The sequence below is a fragment of the Canis lupus genome, chromosome 32 (assembly GCF_011100685.1).
Source record: "Canis lupus familiaris isolate Mischka breed German Shepherd chromosome 32, alternate assembly UU_Cfam_GSD_1.0, whole genome shotgun sequence".
Taxonomy (NCBI): Eukaryota; Metazoa; Chordata; class Mammalia; order Carnivora; family Canidae; genus Canis; species Canis lupus.
In genome coordinates, this window is record NC_049253.1 from 9,203,405 (window position 1) to 9,214,418 (window position 11,014).

Below are 11,014 nucleotides of genomic sequence, written 5' to 3' on the forward strand. Positions count from 1 at the left end.
ATAAATAGATGCTACGCTTTAGTTAGTTAATGAGGCAAGGATGTATAGCTAAACTGTAAAGAGAAGTAAACTAAAAGGTATGGTAGAGATAAAGGAAAAGGTAGAGTTGAGAAAGAGAGCCAAAAGACTACATTGGATGAAAGGGTTTAGGGAAAGGACAAATTCAACAAACTTAGTTTTTGAGTTTATGTGATTGATTGAATGATGAGCCCATTAGCAGAAATAGGGAAATGCCTTTCATTTAAAGACTAGTTTCCTAAGTTAGGTGAACAAGAAAAAGAATCATGGTAAGTTATATATAGTGAGAAATATAGTTTTCGAATCCCAATATTAGGAAGACCAGATTTTCCTGGTTGAGAATTCACCAACTGATCTGTTCAACCACGACTAATCTTACTGAGAAGGCAAATTGATGGCAGCCTATTATGGCTGTAAGGCAGCCAAAAGCTTGCCCAAAACTTTTCACTTATTTGTCAACTGTATCAGAAAATCCACATCATTAGATGCTCTAATATGGATTAAAGCATCGACAACAAAAGGTCCCTAAATGTTGTTAGACTGTCCAACCTCGTCTTTATTAAAAATAGTCAACTTCTTTTTTTTTTTTTTTTTTAAATAGTCAACTTCTGATTGAATAGAGGGAGATTGAGAAAGATTCCCATCTTGGAACACTTCTTGGAAGTCTTGGAAGACTTCGGTAAGGTAACTGATACAGGCAAGAGGAAGTGGGTACCAAGAAACTTGGGAGAGGGGAATTCATGGCCTGTCAATAATTTACTAAAAAATATTTATTAAGGATCTACAAGCATATTTTGCTAAGTCCAATGGGAAAAAGTAATGACAAAAACATTGTTTCTATTCTTAAGGAGAGAGCAAAGGATGATGAATTTATCCTACCTCATAATTTTGCCAAAGGCTAATATTTTATGTACAGCTCTAGCAAATAAGTTATGTTTCAAGTTTTCACACTAGAGAATTTAAAACATGGTAGTCTTCAATACTCATTTCTTGAGGACTTTGTCTAATTAGTTAATCTTTCAAAATATATTAGAATTCCTAATGAAGTTGGAGCTGGCTACTGTTTAGCATACTACGTTTTTATATGAATAGGAAAAGTAGATCTGTATTTATATATGACAGAAAATAAATTTTTTTTGATAGAAAATAAATTTAATGCATCATTTCTAGAATGTACTTATTTTTTCAACTAAATAATCTAGGTCTAGAAACACAAATGTTTAGCAACATTTTAATCAGTAAAGTCATTTTTTAAAAAATTCCATAACCTATCACACTTATCAATAATTCAAAGCTGTGGAGTGTTGTTTATCTGACAGAATTAAAATTCAAAAAGATCAGGCGCCTGGGTGGTTCAGTTGGTTAAATGTCTGACTCTTGGTTTCGGCTCATTTCATGATCTCAGAGTTGTGAGATTAAGCCCAAATCAAGTCAGGCTTCACACTCCACAGTAGAGTATGCTGAGATTCTCTCTCCTTGTCCCTCCCCTTGCTCTCTCTCTTTCTCTTTCTAAAATAATAAACAAATCTTTTTAAAAATTCAAAAAAATCTGAAAAGGCTGAAATGCTGAATTGAAACTACAATTGCAATTTCATGATAAAAATGGGTAATTTTTAGATTAAAAAAAATCAATAAATACCAAAGGGGATGACCTAACAGGAATAATAATACCAATAATAATACCAGGAATGGCTTAACAGGAATTCCTAAAAATTCAATTATCCAAGATTTTAGTTGATGTAGTAGCCAGCCTTCACGAACCTAATGATTCCAGGGTTCTATATCTTCTTGCAGTTCCCTCCCACAATGAATATAATGAACCTATGTAGCTAATAGGAAATTGCGGAAATGATGATGTATGGCTTCCAAGGCTAGAAAAGGAGAATGGTTGTTCATCACCCAGTCACCCCCACCCCCTGCCCACCTCCCCTTCCACCACCCCTAATTCGTTTCCTAGAGTTAGGAGTCTCTCATGTTCTTTCTCCCTCTCTGATATTTCCCATTCATTTTAAAAAGAATGGTTTTACTAGAGTGGCAGAAAGTTGAGCAACACTGTCACCTGAAGTGACGTGGGAACTAGAAAATATATCTAACACAGTGGGTGACTTAGCTAAGGGATTTTCGGTTACAGTTTTGAAGTTGCTGCTTGATTTCTTCTTGCTGTTTATAATCAAATATGAGGGGTAAGGGAGAAAAGCTAAAGGAAGGGCTGTCAAACCAAAAAAAGCCAAGATTTGTTAGTCTTAGAAATTGCCAGCTTCTCAAGATGGGAAACAATACTAAAACAAAGAAATGATTTCTGAACAAAGATCAAATCCAGCCTCTGCCAAGTAATTATGGTATAAAAATGAATCTGAGGGTCGAGCAGTAAAAACCCTTGCTAAGATCTTAGGAAGATCTAAAGTTATAACTCAAGAGAGATATCCAGTCAGACACGAGGGCTTCTGGGTTAAGGGTACTGTCCCTCAGTAATCTCAGCAGAAACCTTGAGTAGAGGAGTGCTTATCTCCAACGTATCTGTAGATGTGGCTTTGGATAATGGAAGATTACCCAGGAATATTCCCAAGAGACTCACAATTTTTTTTTTTAATATTTAATTGTTAGAAACAGCAGCATCTTGGACTGAAAGAAACAGAAGTAGAATAAAAGGAAAAGAAGACTTTGGACCTGAAAACTTCTATAGACAGGAGCCAGACTCAGAAAACTACACAGCTACAAACCTAGGCTACCTTTCATAGAAAAACTGATTTGGAAGGCAAAACCAATGGAGCACATGGGTGGCTCAGTCATTTAAGCATCTGCCTTTGGCTCAGGTCATGTTCTGGGGTCCTGGGATCAAGCCTGACATCGGACTCCCTGCTCAGAGCCTCTCCCTCTGCCCTTCCCCACCCTGCTCGCGCTCTCTGTCTCTCTCTCTGTCTATACTCTCTCTCAAATAAATAAATAAAATCTTAAAAAAAAAAGAAAGCAGAAGCAAAAGCCCAAAGGTCTACCCAAGAGTCATGGAAAATCTTCTAGGAAGCAAGAGGAAGTTCTAGTTAAAGGACTAATATTTGCCTAGCTGGACTACAGAATCTCTATGGACCAGTGATTCCTGTAGTCCTTGTTTCCCCCTTTTTGAACAGGGACATCTATAGTAGTCATCCTATTCTTTCCCCACTATTGTATGTTGAGTTGTGTCATTGGAGGGTGGGAGGCAGATATCTTATTTCTTCAGTTCACAGGTCTTCAGATCAAGGAACTGTTTTCAAAGACCTAGGCGCAAAAAGCCACACCCAGAGAGCTTCATCCACATCTGGGCCTGGTTAAAATGACACAATTCTAGACTATGAGATAATGAATGCTGTAATGGGATGGGACTTTTGTGGCCTTGAGAAGGTGAGAGTTTAATTTATCTGTGGGAGAGAGTTTAGTTTAGTCATTGGGGAATAGAAGAAAGATTCTAGTGTTAGTTTGGGACATGGACCCAAATAATCCTTGCTTCCTGATATTCATGCTTCTGTGTAGTCCCTCCCATACTGGATAGGGATAACCTGTGTAACCAATAGTATATTATGAAAATGACAATATGTAGCTTTCAATACTAGGACATAAAAGATTTTGTAACTTCTGCTTTGCTCTCTCTTGGATCATTCACTCTGGGAGAAGTCAGATATCTTCTGTTGTCATGAGGACCTTTAAGCAGCCCTAAGGACTGGTCCACATGGTAAGTAACTGAGCTATAATGAACTTCACTGCCATCTAAGTGAGGCATCTTAGAAGTAGATCCTTCAGTTTCAGCCAGATTTTCAGAGGACTGTAGCCCTAGCTGAGATTTTTGTTTAAAGATTTTATTTATTCATGATAGACACACACACACACACACACACACACACACACACACAGAGAGAGAGGCACAGAGACACAGGCAGAGGGAGGGAGAAGCAGGCCCCACGCAGGGAGCCGGATGTGGGACTCGATTCCGGGACTCCAGGATCATGTCCTGGGCCAAAGGCAGGTGCAAAACCGCTGAACCACCCAGGGATCCCTCTAGCTGAGATTTTAACTGTTATCTCATGAGAGGCATTGAATCAACTACCCAGCTAAGGTGTTCTCAAATTCCTGAGCCACAAAATTGTGTAAGATAATAAATATTTGCTATTATCTTTGGCCACTAAGATTATTTTATGATTATATTTATTTATTTCTAATATTTTAAGTTTTTTTTTTAAGAGAGAACATGAGGATATGGTGGGGGTGGGCAGGAGAGGGAGAAAATCTTAAGTAGACTCTGTGCTGAGTGCAGAGCCTAACACAGGGCTCAAACTCATGACCCTGAGATCATGACCTGAGCTGAAATCAAAAGTTGGACACTCAACTGGCTGAGCCTCCCAAGTGCCCCTTTTAAGATTTTATTTTTAAGGAATCTCTACACCCAATGTAGGGCTCAGATTTGCAACCCTGAGATCAAGAGTCACATGCTCCACTGACTAAGCCAGCCAGAAGCCCCATTCAGCTGCTAAAGTTTGAGGTAATTTTTATGCAGCAAGAGATAACTAATACAGTGAACTACAATCTTATCATGAGACAGTAATATGAAATGACTGCTTAAAAATGTTATGTGTCTTTCAACTGCATCAATTACATACAGTTTCCATATCAACTATGATAATAGTCCATTTCTAGACTTACATCAATTTAAGAAACTATATATAATCTGAGTCACATACTTTGAAAGACATTGGCAAAGTCACTGAGAATACTAAAGGCCAATCAGGATAATGAAAACAATACAATATAACATAAAGAGGGTATGAGAACAACTGGTGATACCCTGAGTAGACTTAGAGGTGACATAGCACCTGTACATAATTTAAAGCAGTAACATAGGAAACATGTAATATGTATATACTGCATATACTCTGTTCCTTCAAAGGGGAGAAAAAGAACAAAAAGCTAAAAGTTATAGAATGGCAGATTTTAAATAGCGTATTAAAGCATTTTTTGATGCTTCCAATTCTCTAAAAAAAATAATAATGGTTTCATCATTGGAAGAGTTGAAACACAGGCTAGATTATCACCTATAAAAAAAATGCAGTACAGAAAAATCCTGGACTAAGATGTTGGATAAACTGAAAAATGTCTCTAAGGCTGCTTTCCCATATGATCTAAAATATATTTGTTCAGTTACCTGAAATAAATAGCAGATTTTTAGGAATTCCCTTATACAAACCTCTAAAGTCTTACAGAAGTTTCATCATAGATAACACAGTGGACATGTTGCAGATCCATGGAATATCATTAGTGTTTTCCCAATTACATGGCCATCTAGAAACAAAGCAGAAAGACAACTACAGAGGAAGAAACCTCTTGTTCTCCTTATTTTTTTAAAAGATTTTTAAGAATTTATTTATTAGAGATACAGAGAGAGAGAGAGAGAGAGAGAGAGAGAGAGAGAAGCAGGCTCCATGCTGGGAGCCTGATGAGGGACTCGATCCCGGGTCTCCAGGATCACACCCTGGGCTGAAGGTAGGGTGAAACTGCTAAGCCACCAGGGCTGCCCATGTTCTCCTTATTTTATGTGAAGATTTAAAAAAAAAGACTTTTCTGGGATAAACATATTTTCTGAAGCTAAGATTCAGACTCAGCTTTGGCCTCATTTTAAAGCAGAACGTCGTAGATTTTCTAAGATTTAAAGTCAACTTACATATCACAAAATATAAAGAAGGTAAGCATAAATCATTTTCTCCACTGGGAGTCATGTCATTACATATTGTTGGAGGTTCATCTAGAGGGTCTGTTACATGCCACGCATGTAAGGGTTAAGCTTTTAATCAGCTAATCAAAATCCTATAATTGCTGATGACAGAGTTGTGGAAAGAATGGAGGATACATAAGTCTTAATTCTAAATTCACAATTTTGGGGTCTCCTAAGAGCTATATTATTTTTTCTTGAATGATAACCATAAAATACATGGAAGAAAGATGAGTTTATATCCTTATCCTTAAAAATAACTTAGGAATCATTACTACAACAATATAATGATAAAAACAACAATATGTCTGTAATACTTTACTTATTAGATAATTGTGTATAATGTAATAATTTTTAAAACATAAATGTGAAAAAACCATACCACATTACCAATTGGCTCTGAAGTTATTAGAGAATGCTTTTTCAGTTTTACTGTCTATAAATCGGGATTAATATTTATGTACAACATATAAGAATGTTATGCAGACATTGATTTATCTTTTGGGCTTTGAAGATGACTATCCTGATAATTTTGAAATATTTTTAAAGGACAGTTTCATTTCTAAAATTTATTAAGACATGAATCATATTTCTTCTAGAATAATGCATATTAAAATGCCAAACTTAAGTCTGAAGTAAACATTTTTTTTTTTGATGTTACACAGGCTCAGTGTTCTGAGCTCTTCCCCAAGAATGTAAAAGCCCATTTGTAAGTTGCTGTCTTAGAAAAATTTTTATGTTCAAGGTCTTTTCTTATCACTGCTCCTCCAGGCTAAGCCTCCTAAGTTATTTTTCCATCATCATTATTTTTATTTTATATTACCAGTTAGATTAAGGAGAAAAATATATAAGGCAAAGTATTCATAAATACATCAACATTCATATATGGATACTTGCCTTTCAAAATGTTAGCATGCCAAGATTTTTAGATTGTAGTTCAAAGTTCTTCAGTTCTTTGCTTTACAACTGTGTGGGAATGGCTGCTCTTTTCACTTCTTACAGAATATGTCCGTAGTCTATAAGCCTACACCAGTCCCTGGGATCCTCTGGGATTAACATTTACAAGCTGAAGATACACAAAAAGTGAAGGGCCAAGGCTTTCCAAATAGTAATAAATTTGTTTTCCTTGCATTGGTAAATGAGGTGATTTTAGTTACTATTGAGGAAAAGAGAGAACACTCATTTTCAACACATATTGCGATTAAATTCAGTTTCTTGAAAAACTGAATTGGTCTGAGTTTAGAATTTGGAAAATTTATAAGAAAGTATATTTCTGAAAATGATAGGGGAATCCACTTTTAACATTGGCTATTTATGTGTGTCAATATTAAATATTTAAAATACTGAAAAATTAATATATTTAGTTTCCTTCTTGGAAAGGCTAATGGCTTTTTAATTCTAAAGCCACTGTTAAACTATGTTTGAAGATTTATTTTAAGGACATTATAGCCTAAACTAAGTAAAACATGATCAGAATGTCTTGGAATATGGAGCATAATTTTTTATTGCTATGTATTTATTTTCTAGGAGGGCTAACCTCACATAATCTTAAAAGAAAAATTAATTTTAAAATGTAGAATGAATGGATTCCTATTTTCTCAACTGTCTCTATAAATTATATGCCAATAACAAAATATCTCATTGTTATTGGGATACACGATATTTATGAAAGTTCAATATTCCTTTTTTTTTTTTTAAGATTTTATTTATTTATTCATGAGAGACACACACACACACAGAGGCGGAGACACAGGCAGAGGGAGAAGCAGGCTCCATGCAGGGAGCCCAACATGGGACTCGATCCCGGGTCTCCAGCTCACGCCCTGGGCCGAAGGCGGCGCTAAACCGCTGAGCCGCCAGGCTGCCCCAATATTCCCTTTCTTTACGTCATAGCTTAAACTGAGTTTTCAGTATTTGACTTCAAAGAAAATTAATCCATTCTCAATGTGTGTAATCATTAGCCCTATCTTCCTTAGTGACTCTGATATTTATACCTTATAGCATGATATTTGAAATGATGCTATCAGTACAACAAAAATATACATCTTCATATTTTAGAATATAATTTTTGTAAAGATTTTATTTATTTATTCATGAGAGACACAGAGACAGAGACAGAAACATAGGCAGAAGGAGAGCCTGATGTGGGGCTTGATCCTGGACCCCAGGATTATGCCCTGAGCCAAAGGTAGACAACCACTGAGCCACCCAGGCGTCCCTAGAATATAATTTTATAGACACTTTGATACACTATTATCATTCATAAAAGCCTATAGTTAACCCAGTACATTATAACATTGTAGAAATATATACTATTTTAGATGGTGCAATGGGAAAGAAGAGAGATTCAATGTAGAAAACATTGACCATTACCAGGGGTTCATTGGACACCTATCCTTTTTCTTCATTCTTAAGTAGAAAAAAGATTAAAACCATCAATTCAATAGCACAAATGTTCAGGTTGCATTTTTTGAAGAAGTGTTTTAAGGAAAACAGTTCAGGGAATGCAGTTCGGAGAACATCTGGCCCATCCACATACAAATAAATAGTAGTAAATACTTGACTTGGAGCTGCCAGAGTTGACGATTTATATTCTAAACATGCCTTATATATTGGAAGACTAAAGCTTTTCGTTTAAAAACTTTGAGTTTTTGTGATGGTTTTCCAGAAATTAAAAAAAAAAAAGGCATGCCACTCCTTTCAGTAAAAGACTTTGGTTTCTTAAATATATAGTTTTTTTTTAAAAAGTGAAGATAATTAAATTATTGTGGAAATTTTTATTTTAAAAGGATCACTAAATTGTGAGCTAACTTGGATCTTATTTATCTTTGTATTTCCAGATCTTAACAGTATTCAGTACCAGGTAGAAATTCACTAAATATGCATTGCATGAAATGTTTCACACACACAAAAAATTTTCATTTAAAAAATTTAGCATCTTTGATATTATTAAAATATGACATTGATTTCATAACAGCTAAAGTTTATTTTATCCCCAATGGCCAAATTTGTATCATTAAACGTTAACATTTAACAGGCAATCAAAACTTAATATAATTAGGCACAACTGTATAAATACTATTTATTAATTCCACATTAAAATTTGCTTAAAAATGTTTTTCTGGCTAAAATCCCAAGTATTAAATTTGTCAAATAGTATGCAAATCGAAATGAATTGAGGTTAAGTCACAAACAGCCAAAATATAAAATGTATAGCAAAAATGTGAGTTGGTCTGAGTATCTGTCACTTATGTTGCTAACTAGAAGAAGTTATCTTTATTTCATTGAATCTGGAGTTTATTTGCATTTATACCAGATACTTTTAAACTAGCTCTTGTTACTATGATGGTTGATAATGCTGTGCCAATTTTGGTAGGCAGTAATTTCTTGTCTAAAAGTATGAACGCGTGAAAATTAAAACAAAATGGGAATGCTGATAGATGTTCAACTTGAGTATTACTACCTTGGCCTTAGTCTGTTTTCAAATTCTTTTTTCCCCTCAAGTTTTTTTTAAAGATTTTATTTATTTATTCATGAAAGACACAGGAATAGAGGCACAGACACAGAGGAAGAGGGAGAAGCAGGCTCCCCTCAAGGAGCCTAGTGTGGGACTTGATCCCAGGACCCCAGGATCACGCCCTGAGTCAAAGGCAAACGCTCAACCACTGAGCCACTCAGAGGTCCCCCTCCTCAGGCATTCTAAGAGAACCTCCAAATAACCCTTGAAAGGATAGTACATCTTTACTGGGATCCCTCTCATGAATTATGCATATTTTTATTCTCAAATTATTTTAAAGATCCAGATCCACTCTAGGACCACTGAATACATAGAGCTAAGTGATACTAGTTGGCTAAAAAGAATTGCTCCCTCTAGTGAATTCACAATATTACTTCACTTTCTGGCACTGCTGCATTGAGTAACTTAATAAATGATATAAATGATGATGACTATTAGGCTGATGATAGTGGTCTGGCCTACTTTTGTGATCTTACATTTTAATGTTTTCTGTACTTGAATATAGGGAAGTTTTGTAATGATTGATTAGAGCTGCTTGCTAGATATTGTAGAACACCACATTTAAAAACCCTACATTAAAAAAAAACTTACTTCTCAAATTCTTCAGATTACTTTTGAAACACATTTGGTACCATGTTTTTTTGATGGCTATGGCCCTATTGACATTAGCGAAGTAAAGAGGGGGAATTAAAGTAATTGTCCTAATAATTAAAAGTGTGTCCTGGTGGAAATGAGTTTAACTGGAAATGTAATTCTAGACACAATGCTCGTCTTTGCTTTGGTTACCATATACTTCAGAAAAATTATACATTATTAACCTTATTCGTCTCTACTAGTCAGAAATGCTGTGCAACTAATGATACAGATATACACATATTTGAAACTTTCTGGAGTTTTATTTCAATTTCTATTATAGCACGTGAAATAAAAGTAGCTTAGTGGGGCTCTTATGAAAGGAAGAGCATTATTTAATTCCCAATCTGTTAATGCAGACCTTGCTTAAAATACTTCATTTTAAGGAGAAATTAAAATCAAGAGGTTGTTCAGGTGGCTACATTGATTCAACGGATTAAAAGTGACAATAATAATTAAACAAAACAAACGACATGGATCAAGACTCACTTTTTCTTCAAAAGCAGAATTCCATTTTCTGGGGAATTTGAATTATCTGGTTAATCATTTCTGCATTGGACCACTCTGCCTGGCTAGGCAAAGTCTTTCTACATTGTACTTTCAGTTTAGATAGCAGATGGCACGGATTACCAATCCTACCGAGTTACTGTTTTTACTGTTTTTCTGTATCAATCACAGTAACTCCATCAAGTTTTATGTAGTTTTCACCTTCCAAGTGCTTAGCAAATATTAATTCATCCTTGCAGCACTCCTATGAGGAGGTAGGAATTTTTAATAAATAAAATATAATAAAATATACTCTAGATTAATTTACTTGAAAGCACCTGTGAAAGGCAAGCAGAGTAACTCTAAAAAATTAAATGATTATATTAATTACATGAAAGAAGGTAATATTGGTTTATGATTCACTCTCCCTGGAAGTAATTTCAGGAGGAACTCATGGGAATTAGGGGCTTGCCAAGGTTTAAAACATTTTGTCTGCACTCCTCTTTCCCCAGTGAGGGAACAATTAGCAATACCTCCCCGGGGGACGTGACTGGACCCAGGCAAGGCGCAGCCCTGGTCTCCCGCAGCGCCCCGCCCCCGCCCCGCCCCCGCCCCGCCCCCGCCCC